The sequence below is a fragment of the Amblyomma mixtum genome, chromosome 1 (assembly GCF_055824585.1).
Source record: "Amblyomma mixtum isolate Tamu chromosome 1, ASM5582458v1, whole genome shotgun sequence".
Classification (NCBI taxonomy): Eukaryota; Metazoa; Arthropoda; class Arachnida; order Ixodida; family Ixodidae; genus Amblyomma; species Amblyomma mixtum.
In genome coordinates, this window is record NC_143012.1 from 183843346 (window position 1) to 183860438 (window position 17093).

Genomic DNA, 17093 nt, shown 5'->3' on the forward strand with positions numbered 1-17093 from the left:
GATGGAAATAAACAAATTATTATTATAGTTATTATCCTCATCCAGCTTTGCGGTAAAAAAGATATCTAGACAATTTTTCTTGCTCATGTGGACGGCATTAGCCGCATGGTTCAACTTCAGATTGTTACACAGAACCAGCTGTTGCGGGACACTTGAACATAGAATTTTAAATGCCTCCGTGGCTTTGCGCTGAGAAGCACCTTTAAACATGACCACAAAACCGCCTTCTTTATCAGTAGTTAAAAGCAACAAGGCCCGCCTCCTTAAATACGACACAGTTCGGCCTGCGGCAAGTTTCTGACCAAGGGTTCAAACCGCGACACCGCGGTTTGCGATCGCTTGCCAGACCCTGAACGCTGTGGGCCGGAAACCACCCTCTGGATTGTGCTGGATCGACACGGAGAAAGTTGGTGCCCGAGAGACTGCAGGAAACTGAAATTTAACAAAAAAGGCAATTATTGTGTTAGCTCACCTTCTCTACAGTTTACTAAGAATTAGTGCTCTTAATTGCTTTATAATCAATTTATTTATTGCTTTCAAAGCATCTAATGTGAATGTGACAAGGCGTTCTTTTTACGCTGCTTTTTTTAGGCCAGAGTGTATAAATTTTGACATACTTTCCACTAAACCTTGTTGCGTATTATACCGCTACGCAGTCCACTACCGCCTCCTCTCTTTTTTCTCTTTTATACGGCCATCATCCGTCTGGTGCAACAGATACCATTATTCCTTACCAATCTCACGTGTCCGAATATACCCCATTTCTGAAGCCGCGCAACACGCAGAAGTCTGCCGCCAAATCGCCCGCTAACGCTCGTCCGACAACCAGTGTCTCCAGAAATCCCGCCACGACACCGATAACACCACACCGCCCTTCTCTCCTGGCTCCCTTGTGTGGCTCTGGATACCGTCAACCACACCTTTACTGCCATCAAAAGTCAAGTATCACGACCCCTACACTCTTCGACAAAAGGTTGTAGTACTTAGTAACTTTGGGGTAGTAACTGGTTGTCACATATGTTAATCACCTGTTAGGTTGGTTTGGTTTATGGGGTTTAACGTCCCAAAGCGACTAAGGCTATGAGAGACGCCGTAGTGGAGGGCTCCGGAAATTTCGACCACCTGGGGTTCTTTAACGTGCACTGACATCGCACAGTACACGGGCCTCTAGAATTTCTCCTCCAAAGAAATTCTAGCCGCCGCGGCCGGGATCGAACCCGCGTCTTTTGGGTCAGCAGCCGAGCACCATAACCGCTGAGCCACCGCGGCGGCTTTAATCACCTGTTAGTAACTGCAGTTAGTAACGGGAATTTTAGTAACAGTTACTAACTCATTCAGTTAGTAACAGCTGCTACCCGCAGTTAGTAAGTTGAAGCTATCAGTATTTCCTAAGAAAATGAATAGAAACGCATATGTTGGTAGATTCATCGTACGGTGGGCTGGCGTGGCTTGTGAAATTTTGGCGTACTCGAAAAATAAAAGAGAAGCTTCATAGTCAATCTGACTAATTCCGGAATTCAGACAGAGCTATCAGAGCGTGCTGGCTGTAAATCACTAACTTAGGTTTAAGCGTATCGTGCATTACATGTACAAATTATGCGAGGTGCTGACAACAAACCTTAGCGTGCGCACGCAAAGGTTCAGAATGCAGGTAAAGCACAAATCAGAAAGAGTCACATTAGAGCAGTGCGCGTGCACAGGTAGGGAAATCTTTTTCCGTCTTATATACTCCGTAAATCCGACTCTCATTTACGGGCTAGTGGCTCCTACCGATTGAGCTAAGATACCAGCATTAATTATGAAGTTTAGATTGTAGAAACAGCGTAGTATGCCTAGCCATATGCGGCTGCAGAAATGTTTAATTACAAAACCAATTTATTGGTACGACCGTCAGTGTCAGTTATATTCTTTGACTTTAACTTAGGATTAAAGGAACGGTTACTAACTAGGTAGTAACTAGCGACCATAGTTAATTAAAAGGCTATAGCGTGTAAAACTAGGACAAAGATAGAGAAGGAGATCGGACGAGCGCTAAACATCAACTGAACATTTACTACAACAAACAGGTACTTACAACAACAAATATTGACACACCAACTAGCCCAGCTTTCTGCCTTGATAGCGACTATATTTATTTATTTATTTATTACAATACCTTCAGGGCCCCAGTGGGGCGTTACAGAAGGGAGTGGATAAAACAGCAAAAACAATGCAGCAAAATGAAAACAAAAAGTAAATGGAAAATGTAATGTAATACAGCCAGGAATGAAAAAACGTAAGCTTGAACAAAATACAAATCAGATTACGTAAGAAAACAGCCTAGTCAAACACATAGTTTTCCGCGGCATTTTTAAATAAACGGGTGTCAGAAATGTCGGCAACCAAGGTGGGCAGGTGGTTCCAATCGCTCGCCGTATTGGGTATAAACGAGTTAAAATATGCATTGCTTCGGCGGTATGGAATGCGTACCTTGTGGCGATGATCCGTGCGAGGTGATATGAACGATGGCTCAGATAGAAGATCCTGTTTTAGCTGATGATTGTGGTAGTAAATCTTGTGAAAAGTTAGTATTCGCGCGAGGTTTCTACGAAGGGAAAGGCTAGGAAGGTTCAAAGTATTTTTCATTGCAGTTACACTAGCAGTGCGGGAAAAGTTGGACAAAATAAATCGGGCGCTACGATTCTGTACTGACTCTAACTGATTAGTAAAAGTTTCAAGTCCCGGGTCCCACAAAGAGCACGCATATTCTAATTTCGATGTAACTAAGGTTTTATAGAGTAGCAGTTTTAAAGAAGATGGAGCCATGGAAAAATTACGACGCAAGGAGCCAAGCATGCGGTTAGCATTGTTAACAATACAGTCAACATGTGCCTGCCATGAGAGGTTAGCAGTGATATGAACACCTAAATATTTATAAGTGGTAACTTGCTCAAGGAGAGAACCTGAAATGTTTTAGGGAATAAGATTTTCGTTAGCAGACCGGTGTGAAATACGCATGACCTTACACTTGTTAGTATTCAGTCTCATGAGCCAAATATTACACCAACTAGATACCTTATTTAGGTCACTTTGAAGTAAGGATGAGTCTGAAGCGGATTTGATTACTCGATAAATAACGCAATATCTGCGAAAAGCCTGATTGTTGAGTTAATAAAAATTGGTAGATCGTTAATGTATATTAGAAACAATAGCGGCTCGAGCACGGAACCTTGAGGCACGCCGGAGGTAACAGAGCATGGTGAGGAATCAGCGTTATTTGCAGTGACGAATTCACTTCTGTTACGCAAAAAACTCGATCCATGAAAGGCTGTTTGGGTCGATGTTTAGTTTACTGAGCTTAAAACAAAGCAGTTGGTGATTAACAAGATCAAATGCTTTCTGAAAATCTAAAAATACACAGTCAATGAAAAATCCCTTGTCTAATGTTTCAAATAAATCATGGGTGAAGAAAATGAGTTGCGTTTCACAAGAAAATGATTGACGAAAGCCATGCTGATGAGGAAAAAAAAACGAATGATTTTCTAGAAATCTAACCAGATTAGAATAAATGACATGTTCAAACAGTTTACACGGGAGACTCGTTAATGATGTGTCTGTAATTAAGAGCACAATGAGCATCACCAGACTTGAATATTGGTACCACCTTACCCACCTTCCAGTCCCCGGGTAGCTGTCCTGAATTCAAAGATTGCGAAAACAGTGCACACAAGTAAATGGAAGAATAAACACTAGTATTCTTTAAAAATTTAGAGTTTATGTCGTCGATTCCCGAAGACGAAGAAATTTTGAGATTATTAATTAGACTTTCTATACCAAGACTGTCAAACACAATTGGGTCCATTAATGGATTCTGCACAGGCTGAAAGAGGGCAGATAAACAGATGATTGCTGTAAAAAAGTATTGGAGAAGGCGTCGTTTAGCACTTGAGGGCACTCTGATGAAGGAATGGCTGCGCCGCTTCTATCGTTCAGAGCTACTGCTTTATGCTTGGGACCAGAAATGATGTTCCAAAATTTTTTGGCATTATCAATCAACAAAAACGGAAGCGTACTCTGGAAAAAAACCTGCTTGGCGTTTCTTAAGGCTTTTCGATACTCGGATGTTATGGCACGATACACATCCCAGTGATCAGGGCAACCGATGGTTTTCGCTCTACGATAAACTCGTTTTTATTTACTTAAAAGGCGTTTTAATGCGGCAGTGACCCACGGGGAACGTTGCTTGCCTGATATGACGCGTAAAGGTATGTGTTTTTGGACGAGAAAATGAACTTTTTCTTTAAAAACGCGGCAGTTCGTTTCCACAGTACGGTTATAAAAGTTTGGCATGCACTCACCTAAGAAGATTTCGAGTTCTGCGTTAATCGACGGAAAATTTTCCTTTGAATAATCTCTGATATATTTGGGATTGGGTCGCACACGTGTGTTAGTATCTTTAAGGTCAAACTGGATGAAGGAGTGGTCACTGAGGCCTGGTCGAAATGCCAATGAATGAACTAGCTCAGGAAGCGTAGTTAGAACAAGATCAAGAAAATACTAAAAACGTGGTTAGTGTCATTTTGTGCCATCTTTTTCAACAGTCATTATCATCAGGCGTGCTTCCGTAAGACTGGAAAATCGGTAAGATCGTTCCAGTCCCCAAGAAAGGCTCATCGTTTTCATATAAAAACTACCGCCCTATTTCTCTTACGAGCATCTGTTCAAAACTAATGGAACATGTTATTTATTCTCACATTGTTAAATTTTTAGTTTCAGTCAAGTTTTTTCATCCTAACCAACACGGCTTCCTAAAAGGTCTTTCCTGTGACACCCAACTAGCCTTTTTATTAATGATCTTAGCTCTCATCTTGACTTAAACATTCCCGTTGACACGCTCTTCCTTGACTTTGAAAAAGCTTTTGATAAGGTACCTCACAAAAGATTACTACTAAAACTTTCACATCTTAACCTTAGCCACTTGGTGTTAAAATGGCTACAAAATTTTTTGACCAACAGAGAGCAATTTCTCTACGCTAACAAATCATCGTCACCTCTTTCCCCCGTTACTTCAGGTGTACCACAAGGCGCAGTGCTTGGACCCTTGCTTTTTCTAATCTACATTAACGATCTTCCCTCTAACGTCACCTCGAACATCCGATTATTTGCCGACGATTGTGTAATCTACCGCCCTATCACCAGCAGAACTGACTCTGACACCCTCCAAACTGATCTAACCCAAATCGAAACTTGATGCAAGCATTGGGTAATGTCCCTTAATATTACTAAAACATGCATGATTTCTTTTCATCGCAGGCAATCCCATATTCCCTCAAAATATGTTCTTTTCGGTTCTGAAGTATCATCTGCTCTTTCCTGTAGGTATCTTGGCATCACGTTAACTCATACCCTAACATGGTCTTCGCATATCACGAACAACGCTAACGACGCTAACCGCACCTTTGGCTTCCTACGTCGAAATCTTCGTTTTACTACCCCTTCTATCAAATTATTAGCTTATGAAACATTCGTCCGACCTAAACTAGAATTCGCATCAGCAGTAAAGAATCCTCATCAATCTAACCTTTCTATAATCCTTGAAAAAGTTCAAAACCGCGCTATCCATTTTATTTATTGTGACTACTCTTACTATACTAGCGTGTCTTCTTTAAAATCCAGAGCATCCTTGCCTAACCTTGAAACTCGAAGAAAAATATCTCGACTATGCCTATTCCACAAGTTCTATCATTCACCTTTAGGATCATCTATCACATCAACAGCTCATCGTCCTTCTAGCCGCAACAACCACATCAAGACCGTATATCCACCCGCTGCAAGAACTACATCTCATTTCCGTTCTTTTTTTGTCATATCATCTCGCGACTGGAACGATCTCCCGCCGGAAGCCGTACTCATCGTCAACTGCATCGACTTCAAGAAAAAGATTGAGGCCATCCTTATGTAATCAGTCATCTTTATGTATTTTGTAATCTTTATGTATCCTGTAATCTTTATGTATCCTGATCTTTATGTACTCTGTAATCTTTATATAATCTGCATGTAATCCGCCCATCCCTCAAGTAATGCCCCACAACCGGGGCCTTTGAGGTAATAAATAAATAAGAATGTTAGCGCTAGTAGTGGTGGTACGGGTTGGCTGGGTAATCAGCTGAGAAAAATTGAAGTCAGTGCACATATTTATGAAGCCAATCGTGTCAGGTGACGAATCCAGAGTGGAAGGGAACGAGCCAGATCAAATTGTTTTTGGCATGTTGAAATCGCCAAGTAAAAATATTGGCGAAGAAGGAAACCTAACTAAAATGCGATTGAGCACATCATGAAGTTCACTACAAAAAGATGGTGGAGCATTTGGAGGGCGCTAGCATGCGCAGAAGATTACGTCTCGATGATTAATGCGTATAGAGGCGCAAACAATTTCTAGTGAAGAAACAAGTTGCACGTGTGAAGAATGCAGATGATCAGCGACTTCTATCAGAACACCGCCTCCTATTCTGTCTCCACGGTCACATCGATAAGTAATGAAATCCTTTTCGCAGTTTAGTATTTCATCATTAGAAATCTTTGAATTCAGCCAGGTATCGGTGAGGACCAGACTGTCTGCATCGCACGTGTCGATGAGAGTACACAGATCATCACGCTTGTTAACAACACTACGAATATTAGAGAACAAAACACATATGTCATTTGGAAGCTCATGACCACGAGCAGGCAGCTACGCGGTAGAAAGATCTGCAGGCAAGGCACTACTATCAGGGCTCCGTGGGGATGCTTGGTTATTGATATGATATTCACAGATGCTATATGATGCCGAAATGTAGATGTAACACTTATTCTTTATGAACAATTTGTTTTGACGAATAGCGTACTTCTCTCCACTTGGTTGTCCAAAGTCAAAAAGTTTTTTACGTGCGTTGCGAGTTGACAAGCAGAAATCTTCCGTAACCTTTATCCCAGCATTTTTCATTTTGCTTCGGTCAGTAAACAGGGCTTCTCGGATCTTAAAATTCGTAAACTTGACTATGACAGGACGGCATTTGTCATTCGAAAATTTACCCAGCCGATGCACGCGTGCTATGGCCTCGCTGGGTAGCTCAAGGTCCATTTCAGAAAGAAGCTTTTCACGCACGAGCTTTTCAGATTCATCCCATGTTTCGTTTTGCGTCTCAGGGAGGCCGTGAAAAAGTAGGTTATCGTGTCGTGACCTGTCTTCGAGGTCGTCGAGTCGTTTATGAAACGCCTCTGCTTCATTCTGTACAGCCTCAGACACTTCCTGGGTAATGTCAAAGGCGCTGGGGGCTTGCGAGGCAGCTACTTTTTCTTCGACGGCAACAAGCCTATCGTTCATACTGGCCATCTGACGCTCAAGCTTTGTTTGCGTTATCCGAAGTTCATTGAGCTGGGAGAGTATTTCGCCATGGTTCTTGTCAATTTTTTGTTTAAAGATTTTAACAGAGTGACTACGTCTTATCATTGGACTGGCTAGGATCTTTTTTAGGGGGCCCTGGGTTCTGTTCAATGTCGCCACCTAAGAGCAATAATTTCAGCACATATACACATTCGCAGACAATGCACATGAATACGTTTGGGCATGGTACAAGCAGCAGGTTGGCATTACTTGTGCGTTTACAGTGCAAAGAAGGACATGAACTGACCTGCACCAAGAAACAGAAGAACATTGGTCGTTGCTGCATTGCTGCTGCTGTTCCATGCCCACTGAAGACGCTCGGTGATTGCCAGGGCTTAAATGGGTGCGATACGCTTGATGACTGTGACGATGGGGCTTGCGCGGCCAAAGGTGCAGACCACTTGAAGGCGATGGCTTCTTTCGGTGGTGTCGGGCAACATTCGCTCATTCGTAGCGAGTCGGGCTTGAACTATGGTGGCTGTAGGGGGAAGTGTGACGGGCGGGCGTAGGCGCGCCTTGCTTGGGAGAGCGCGAAACGCGATGAAAATATCGCGGAGCCGCTAGGGGCCCTGCAGTGCGGCTGGTGTGTCACGGCACGACGCAGACGACGCACTGCCAAGCCAGGCGCAGCTGTATTCACTTGCTTTCGTTTCTATGTGGGTTGCGTGTTTTGCTCCGTGTGTGATCTTTTCGCGTTTCTGTGGTGCTGGAATTTCGTGCGTGATCACAGAGTGATGTAGTGTACCGAAAAAGCTCGCTATAGCGTCAAAAGCACGAACGTGCTTTGTACCGGAGTTCGGCAAAATTTGTTCGGCATCATCCGACAATATTGTGGTACTAATGATCATGCCAGCCCTGGCCAGTTTCTGTTAACAATAAATTGCCTGAGCTTTTATAAGCTTGCGCGCCCACCTAAGTTCGGAAACTGCTCAGGAGAACTTGTTAATGCGCTACTTGAGTCACCAGGACCTGAGCGTGATTGCACTATTGACATGTGCGAAATTATAGAGGACATGCTAGAAGTTGGCAATATTGATGGCGCTGGCAGCTTGATTAAGTCTTGTCTAAGTAGCAACCACAGCAGCTATGTTGCTGAAGTGAGTGACAGCCGCCTCATATATTACATACTGGATACGTGGCCAGGAAATTCGAACAACCTGCCTCAACCTTGACAATGAGCAAAGACGTGGCTGAGCAAGATATCAATAGTTCACTGTCACTCAGCGCTGTGACAGAGGCCTTTTGTACCTAGGCAGTGAGCTCGCCCAACTTGTTTCTGTGCTAGAGGAAGCTTTCACAGTACTCTTCTTCTCTACGCAGCAGCTTTACACTTTCAGCATTCATGATTTTATGCAATTTCTGAGCAGTGTACACCTTGAGCAAGTTGGTTGTGAGGCGCATTGCAAAGAGCTGACAGCAAAAATCATTCAATTCTTTGTGATCACAAGGCTGCATTTTTTCACAGTCATTGAACAAAGACAAAGCGCTGCAAAGGGAGCGCCAGAAGCACCTGAAGCTCAGGAGAGTTAAATAGGCTGGTGTAGTTTTTCCATGTTGTTCCTTGAAATAAAATTTGCAGCTTGTCCTGTTCATTGTTCTGCTGTGCTGAGCTTTCCTTATTTGTTATGCTCCACATTTCTTACTCGATTTGAAAAACACGCAACACGCGGTGCCACCCACTTAGTTGCTTGTCGAGAATGCGTAATACTGGTAATACTCCTTGCTTCCGTCTGCTGAGAAAGTACACTGTAAAGAGTATGTAATGCCTGCGGACATTCCAAACTTCGTAAGTCAAGACAGGACTATGAATGTACAGTCGCGCTCAATATGGCTTACAACGCGCCCGATGTAAACCAACCGAGATTTTCGCTTTATAGTAAATCAATGCAACATTACACAGAACATCCAATTAGCTCAAAGATTCAGTGCACTTTTTTCGTTGGAAGGACATATACTGGCATCTATTTCAAGCACCACTGTGCTCGCGCTGCTTCAAGAAATGAGCTCCTGCTAAATCTCTTGCGCTTAAGCTCATATTGAGCGCGATAGTACATGCAGAATTTACAAAACACATGGTTTAGCGTACCGAAAGCAAAGTGGGCAAATAAAAGCGTAGCACTGTCTTCATCCTGCGCCTGCATCGGCGCCAAATCTACCGCCGCAAAGCACACCAGCGTCCTGTGGCGCCACCTGGCGCCTTCATCGCTAATCTGAGCAGCCTTTCCCACCCCGGCCGTCACACTATGCCCTACAGCCACCATACTTGAACTGTACAGGCAGCCGAAGAGGCGATACGGGGCGCTCAGTCGATGTCAGGCAGGGAACGTGCTGTCGGTCGCTCGAGTCATGATTAAGGCCGCTCCAAGATAGCATCTGCACCAAGAAACAGAAGAACATTGGTCGTTGCTGCATTGCTGCTGCTGTTCCATGCCCACAGTTAGTAAAAAGGTACCAAAGGCTACTTTTACTCTCTATACCTTGAAGAGGGTGGTAAATAGCTGACAAAAAGTAGTAAAATGAAGTCAGAGTTAGTAACTACTGCACTAACTACCTCTTTACTACTTTTTACTCTTCTTGTAAGAGAGTACGCGCCGTGGAGTGCACCTCTCCTGTTAATTACATTGTTGAACCTATCACGCCGTCTACCGATCTCCATCGCCGCGGCCGCGAGACAGTTCATGTACAGCGCCTCAAGCCTAACTACAACTCCCCCATCTTACCGTCGCCGTAAGTCGCCAGGATGGCTCCTCTTCCCACCGGGGGCGGTTGAAAACAAGACGAACATGCGCGACAAAGACGAAGATGAACATGCACTTCAGTAGCATCGCTATCGCCGTGTGTGTCGGTGCTCGACCTGGATGACCTCGGACAGTTTTCGCCGCTGCTCCCGTCGTCCCAGTTCCTTGAAATAAACCTCCGCCTTACACATTTAAAATTATTCTCTAAATGTTTGCTTTCTCTCGAAGGGAGGCAGTATGTTGTGTCCCGAGTATGGTCTTCGGTTTATGTTTGTTGTATTGGATTTGGGTTTGCATATGTTTAGTGTGTCCTTGTTAGTGGTTTGTAGATATAACGTGGTTACTCCCGTGTATACATGCACCTCACCTATATAAAGGGCGATTTGCCTTGTCATGGTGAGCCTCGACTCATCTACTACTTCCGCCCAGGCCGACACTGCAACTGCCAATTTATCTAGAAATCTCATTCAGACACTCAGGCACTGTAAATTTATGCTGTTTTGTGGCCATTTCGCTCTGAGGGAAAAAGCAGCGCTCAGAAAAAGGAATTAGGTTAGCTTAAAGACACACACCGAGCGAACGCAAAAGTCAGTTAGGTTTTTACATCACATTTCTGCAGATGAAAGGGCACTAGCTACTCTCACGTGAAAAAATTAAGAGCATGCGAAGTTCTGTCAAGATAGATTGGGACACATGCCCCAAAAAAGTTTTTCTCCAACTAAGTTAGCATACAAGCTGACACCACGGTTGCTTCTGCTTTCTCGGTAAATATATGACCTAACAAAGCTATGCCTGTGATTGTTTGGTTGGCAGCACGAAAAAAAATAGAGAAATGACGCGTAGTTTACCAAGCGAAACCTACTACACTCCGGCTGCAAAACCGCCTCCTCTGGCGGGGAGTCGGAGCCATTTCTTCCGACGATAACCTAATCTGCGAATATGTACCTAAGAGAGCCCAATGCTGAAGCTATAAGTATGCGCACGGTGTACTTCTTTCGGTGCATCAGTTTTAGATCTAAGAGCACATGTGTCCCAGTTGTTCCTTAAAGGTTTTACCCGATGCAAGAAACGGTCGATGGCACCGCGGGATGCTCTACACTTCATGCCCGACCAGTTATTTTGCTTAATTCAGTGCTGCACGATTGAAATTATAATTGAAAAGTTTTGGTCAAAGAGAAAAATGCTGAATCACTCCAAAGCCTCATCGACGAAGGATAATGGTGACACCGGACAAGAAACATAAAATTTCTTAGAATTCTGAAAATATAAAATGTAGATTTTTGCCGAAAGGAACATTAACACAAAAATTCAACTTCCACAGCAGAGTGATCACAATGTAGATGTATTTCATCGTCTTCCAATAAGAAGGGAAAAGATTCATGCGTCGTCTACAGATTCGCCTAGCGAAGCATGCGGGACATCTGGTGGGCGAATCGTAAGAAAGTGAACGCGGCTTGAAGGGAAGCGCATCTGCTCGAAAGGCTGACTAAAAAAAAAACAAGAACTCTTGACAGACGAGCAGGAATAGGCGAAGGCGCATAATCAAAGTTTGTGTGGCACGGGAACGACAAAAATATTGCTAAAAAAGTCTAGGGGTATGTCAGCAATTCACATACCAAAAGCATGTCGCCTTGATCAGCTGAACTAAAGTTATATTTTTATCGCATGACTAGCGCTGAACCTTATTTGGCTATTTCATAGGATTACCAGGTGAGTTTAGAAGCCATATCGGCTCAGAAGTTTCAAAGTTCTTGAAATACATTAAAAGCTCTTTCAATCGGAAACAAGGGCTCACAATCATTAGCTTTTTTAAAGGCCGCAGGGCGTCCTTTGATGCCATCACCATCCCTTAAATAAACGTGGTGCACCAGTGAAGTAGATATTCCTGTTTTAGCTATTAAACACTCGTTTTAAACTGGTCTTTGGGCGCAGTGGTGGCGTGAATATATTTGAAAAGACGTACCACCCATATTCACGACATCTATTTTTGAAGATGAAAGTTTGTCCACTTCAGTCTGCGAACTGCTTAACCTCATAGAGTTAAGTAGCTTGTGTCACAGAAAATCGGAAGTCGTTCACCGTGACAGAAAAATCCGCCAAAAATGTCCAGTGAAGCAACAGGCGTGCCACGCTAGCTACGTAACCTTTTGGCGTCATCCCAACCTGCCCAACGAATTGTGACCAAATTGGGCACCGTTGCAAGTGGCATTTGGATTATTGATTAGTCGCGAGAGGTTGCCCAAGAAGACCAACCTGGATCGCAGCCTGGTTCGCAACATGAATAGATGGCAGCACCTGTCATCGTAGGGCAGTGCCGCATCGCATAACCGGTGTACCATTGCTCCCGGAGTAGTATGAGGAATCCCAGGGATTTATGAATGTCAAGTGGAGAATGACCAATTCTACACATGTTAGCATTAAACCATGCACGATATCGGGCCATACCCTTAAGGCGGAGTTTAAGTGTCTCCTTCACCTTTTGTTGTCTGTTATCGCTCCCCTAAGAGCTTTATTGCCAATTTTCTTCTTTTTATTGAATCATTCATTCCTAAGCCAATGACAAGAATGAAAGTGCTGTTTTATTGTAACATAAAAGTAAATGTATTAGTCTAATATTCTGGGACTATTTGTTGGTAGTGAACAGACTCTCGAGTGTATTTATTTCACCATTCTGCATTACATCTTCTTGCTCGTCGTTACTTGATGCCTATTGCAACTGACGTTTTTGAAACTGACTATCGTAGAGCAAGCATCATGCGTTTGTGTCATCAGAGACCACTTGCACGTATTTCTCTACAAAAACAAAAGAAATAAGCTTAATAATATAAAACACTGTTTCATGTTATTAACTGTGACAATATCCCTAAACTTAGACACACTTTATAAAGCGTCGATTTGACTAGTACGCTTCGCGAAACAAACCCTAACAAAGCCTGGGAGATTTTTTTTTAGACATCGGTAAACGCTTCTATAAAGGAAGTTTTCGCATACACACTGCAAAGTGCTCTCAACGTACCCGTAAATCGTGGATTACATGTGATCACATCAATACAGATACTTCAAATAATAAAATATGTAAAAATTAATCAAAGAAAATGACTGATATAACTGTGCCTGTGCCAGGTCGATGTTGTGGCTGGAAGGTACCACTTCCTTCGCAAGCGCATTTGAAGTCGCTCGCCTATTCCTCATGCGATTTTCGTGCTCCTGAGATCTTCGCTAAAACTCCCTTGACTCGCTGATGTGCACAGAAGTTCAATATGCATATAGGATTGCGAATACGAGGCCCAGAAACTTTCCCTTCCAGAGTACTATTTTGGGTGCACCAGTTCACCTCTGAGTGTGTTTGCAGGTGGGCACGTGCGCAGTCTACGGGTCGTAGTGATGTAATATACGTGACAGAGTCACACCAACACCTGGGACATTTGGGTTCACAGCTTTCCTATGGGTAACTGCAGTTTGATGTAGCGCAGAGCCGGCAAGTTGGTGGTCAACTTTGTCAAAACGTCCAGGGTAGCCAGAGGCCCGCATTTCACGGCGTTTGTGTAATGAGTCACCAGCCTTGTATTCTCGTTTGTTGCATTTTCTTTCTTCCTACGTATAAGAGAAGAAAAGGCGCCTAACTGCCTCAATTTGTAGGAGGACACCTCCGCTACCGAACATCGTTACTGAGGTGTCCACCGACTCAGTGAGCCAGTTGTGCGCCTTTTTTTTTCTTAACTTAGCCTGCAAATAAGATAGTACAGGGAGCTAGACCGTTCGCTTCATGCAAGCGGGACCTGGAGTCAGTGAAGTGTGCCAGTAGCGGGATCGAATCGAAAACCGCAAGGGGAACTGGGCCGAGTGTACTGGTGAGCGTATAGACGACGAGCCATTGCCCGACCGAGCAGTCACCTGTTAAATGTCAAAAAGAGCCTGCCGCTCTAGACTTATCGGCCGCTAATCACAATCAACATTCGCTGAGTAATGCGCCAAGCCAGTAAGCTTAGACCTAATATGTTTCTTCGTCGGATCTGTTTGATCCCACTGCTTCAATATTTCATGATAAGTAACCAAGATGCCCAAATCTATATTTTGACTCATTTATTCACCCACTCCATCATGAGTTTAGAATCTGAAAGGAATGCATAGCGGTTCATTTCACGTTTCACTGTACAGAGTCGATCACTCCTGTCTAGAGCGCTCGAGCGATGCCGTCCGGTGGAAATAATGCGAAATTATAGAGTAGGCATTGACTTTCACTGATAACGCTTGCGCTGGGGAGAAGCCTGATAGACATGTGCACCACACAGGCACCCGCATCTTACCACCAGAAAAGCAGCTGCGATAAGATTTAACTTAATTTGCTCCGCAGCACACCGCTCGAGTGCTATAGACAAGTGTGATCGACTCTGTACCCTTCGGACAATGCGGCAGACGGCAGAATGCCTTCCTTTTATATTTTCTCCCTATAGTTTGTGGTTTACGCGCGCTCAAGAACCCGTTATATTACCCCGTTGCAGTGGCTGTGTCAAAAACAAAATGCGAAAGACAAAAATGCGCTAAAAGCACTGCGCGGCAGTGCTAAAAGTACAGAAGTATAATGCGAGAAGCCGTAAAGTTTCCGCTGATATCATCTATCTGGCGGTTCCCGAGACGACAGCGTGGCGGTGACAGGAAGTGAAAGCTGCGAGTACGTCCACGCGAGTAGTTCTCCGGTCTGCTCAGTCTCTAAGAAGTTGAGTCCAACCACGATACGTAAAGAAATAATCGGAGAGGGCAATACCACGTGAGTGGTGAAATGAGATTGAAAAGTGTGCGCCTAGTACATTGTTGACGTCAGAGGCAACTATTGTCAGTGAAGCGTTTTCACCTTCCTCTACTGCACATGTTATCACGCATTCACTATATGTAGTATCAGTGGCAGGAAGGATTACATTTATCGCGATCGCAGTTCTTAGGAGCTTCTACTGTGGTTAGAAAGGAATTGCAGAGAGTGATTTAAAGATGAACTAGGAACTTCTTGTGCGAGCATGTTAAGCTGGGTGAGTTATATTCATCGACAAACATCACTTTCGGCCATCCCACCTTTTTATTCAAGCGCATGTTTTGAGGACCTATCGCGAATGAATGGATGAGTATTTGCTTTCAGTGTGTGTTTTTGGACGTTCGCAGCCTAATGAAAACTCAGCATATACTGAATAATCAATACACTGCTACCACCTACCACTTGCACTGTGATTGTGCAATACACCAGCCTGTTTGCTCTTCTCACCATCGAAGAGCGGTTGTGGCAACCGGGATTCGAATCCTCATTCTTGGCGTCCGAAGGGCGGCGCGGCGGTCGCTGCTTGCTAACAACAAAGTGTTCATCACATGCGTTAACTGCTGCCTCAACATTCTGAGCTGTTTGCATCTATTGTTGCGCATTTTAAGCGAGAATTAGACTATGGAAACCGTGCATGTGATGAGGGAGCGAGAGATCAGCCACAGGTGTCGCTTTGTGTTTGGCGTTTCGGGTATTCTTTTTACACAAGGGGGACACGCAAGTTTTTCGTCTTTAATCCTTAATTATCTTTGCGACATTAAATCGCAAAAGGGAGCAGCAGTCTCTATGACCACCCAATGTGAAGATGAAGGTTACCATTACGAGTACTGCGCAAGTAAAGTGAATCCTTCTGGAAGTTTCGATCCATTCTTTCGTCAATCAGGGGAGACGATAAGTAACGACCAAGACAGGCCTCGCATCTCCGTGAAGCTCTTCCAGAAGAGCGGCTCCTTCCCGCACTCGGCAGTACAAAACAATAAGGCATTCACTGGATGAAATGGAGCGCAGCTTACATTACGTATTGCTGGTGGCATGCAAATATATTTCACCCCGAAAGCGTGCGTCGCTCGAGGGCAAACCTGTATTACTGGAGTAAAAACGTCGTATTTCATTGAATATAATAACCATATACCCTATTCGGGATATATGCTAAAGAATTTTCAGTGATAAATCACCTTTCGCGGCATGATTTTTTAAAGAACTTTTTTTGTGTGCTACCTAATTATTTTTTAGTTGATTGAATGCTACGCATTGTTCCAAATGCCGCCTAGGTCTCCAAGATTAGGTGGTTAATTATATTTCGCGTCACTATTGCTCACGGCTCGTCGCCTCAAAGGCGTTTCCAACTGCCAGGTGCGAAAGGTGCCAGAGATATCCTTTAACTTCCGAATCGGTTATCTAATTTTGTCTTCAGCACAGCTCATATGCACCGGTGGCAGAGCTCATGAAATGCCCCGGTGGCAGTACAAGTAGAAATAGAACGAGTAAAAATCAGTAGAAACAGAGTTCTAAACATTCAATGTCTGTACTGCAGTCAGCAAGACAGAATTAATAAATAAACTATAACAGTAACTAATATAAAAGCATAAAACCGGTTAAACTATTGCAGGTTAACAATATCTGTATCGATGGTGTACCCAATAGGATACTGGCTTGCCGGAGTGCTCATCTCGTTACGGCCAGTGTAACTAGAAAATGTAACCTGCAGTCCTATTTGGGCTTGGTGTATTAAGCCGGTATTGCTCACGCTACAAGCTGTCCATAGGCTGGAAAACTAAAAGTGAGTTCAACCACGGGATCGAGAGAACGCCGGCTTCAAAGCATTGCGCAGAGGCTTTGGCCCCTTCTGAAAAATAAAATACGCACATACACAGGAAGGACAGGCGCTGAAGGAAAGGTAAATAATATCAACAAGCTCGAAAGAACTGCTTCTGTTATCTATGAAAATGCGTTTTTAGGCGTAAAACGTGCACGACATTTGAGCACGGTGACTGGCGACGCAGTCGGTCCGGACCGTTCGTGAGAACTTGTTAATCCACCTCACTGATAGGTCGGTGCACGACAGCAGTGCACGACATACGTGCAACATTCATCTGGTTCTTTTCCACTAGGCTGAAGACCGTATCTCGGAAGGAGCGTAAAGACG

The 17093-nt window shown here is 43.9% G+C and overlaps 1 long non-coding RNA gene across 1 annotated transcript; it reads right to left on the reverse strand.

Annotated features, from left to right (window-relative positions):
• Nucleotides 1-209: 209 nt before the first annotated feature.
• Nucleotides 210-7803, reverse strand: LOC149370184 (uncharacterized). Its single transcript, XR_016291026.1, has 2 exons — nt 7650-7803; nt 210-432 (listed from the first exon to the last, which is right to left on the reverse strand). It is a non-coding gene; the product is annotated as an uncharacterized LOC149370184 (long non-coding RNA).
• Between the last annotated feature and the right edge of the window lie 9290 nt (nt 7804-17093).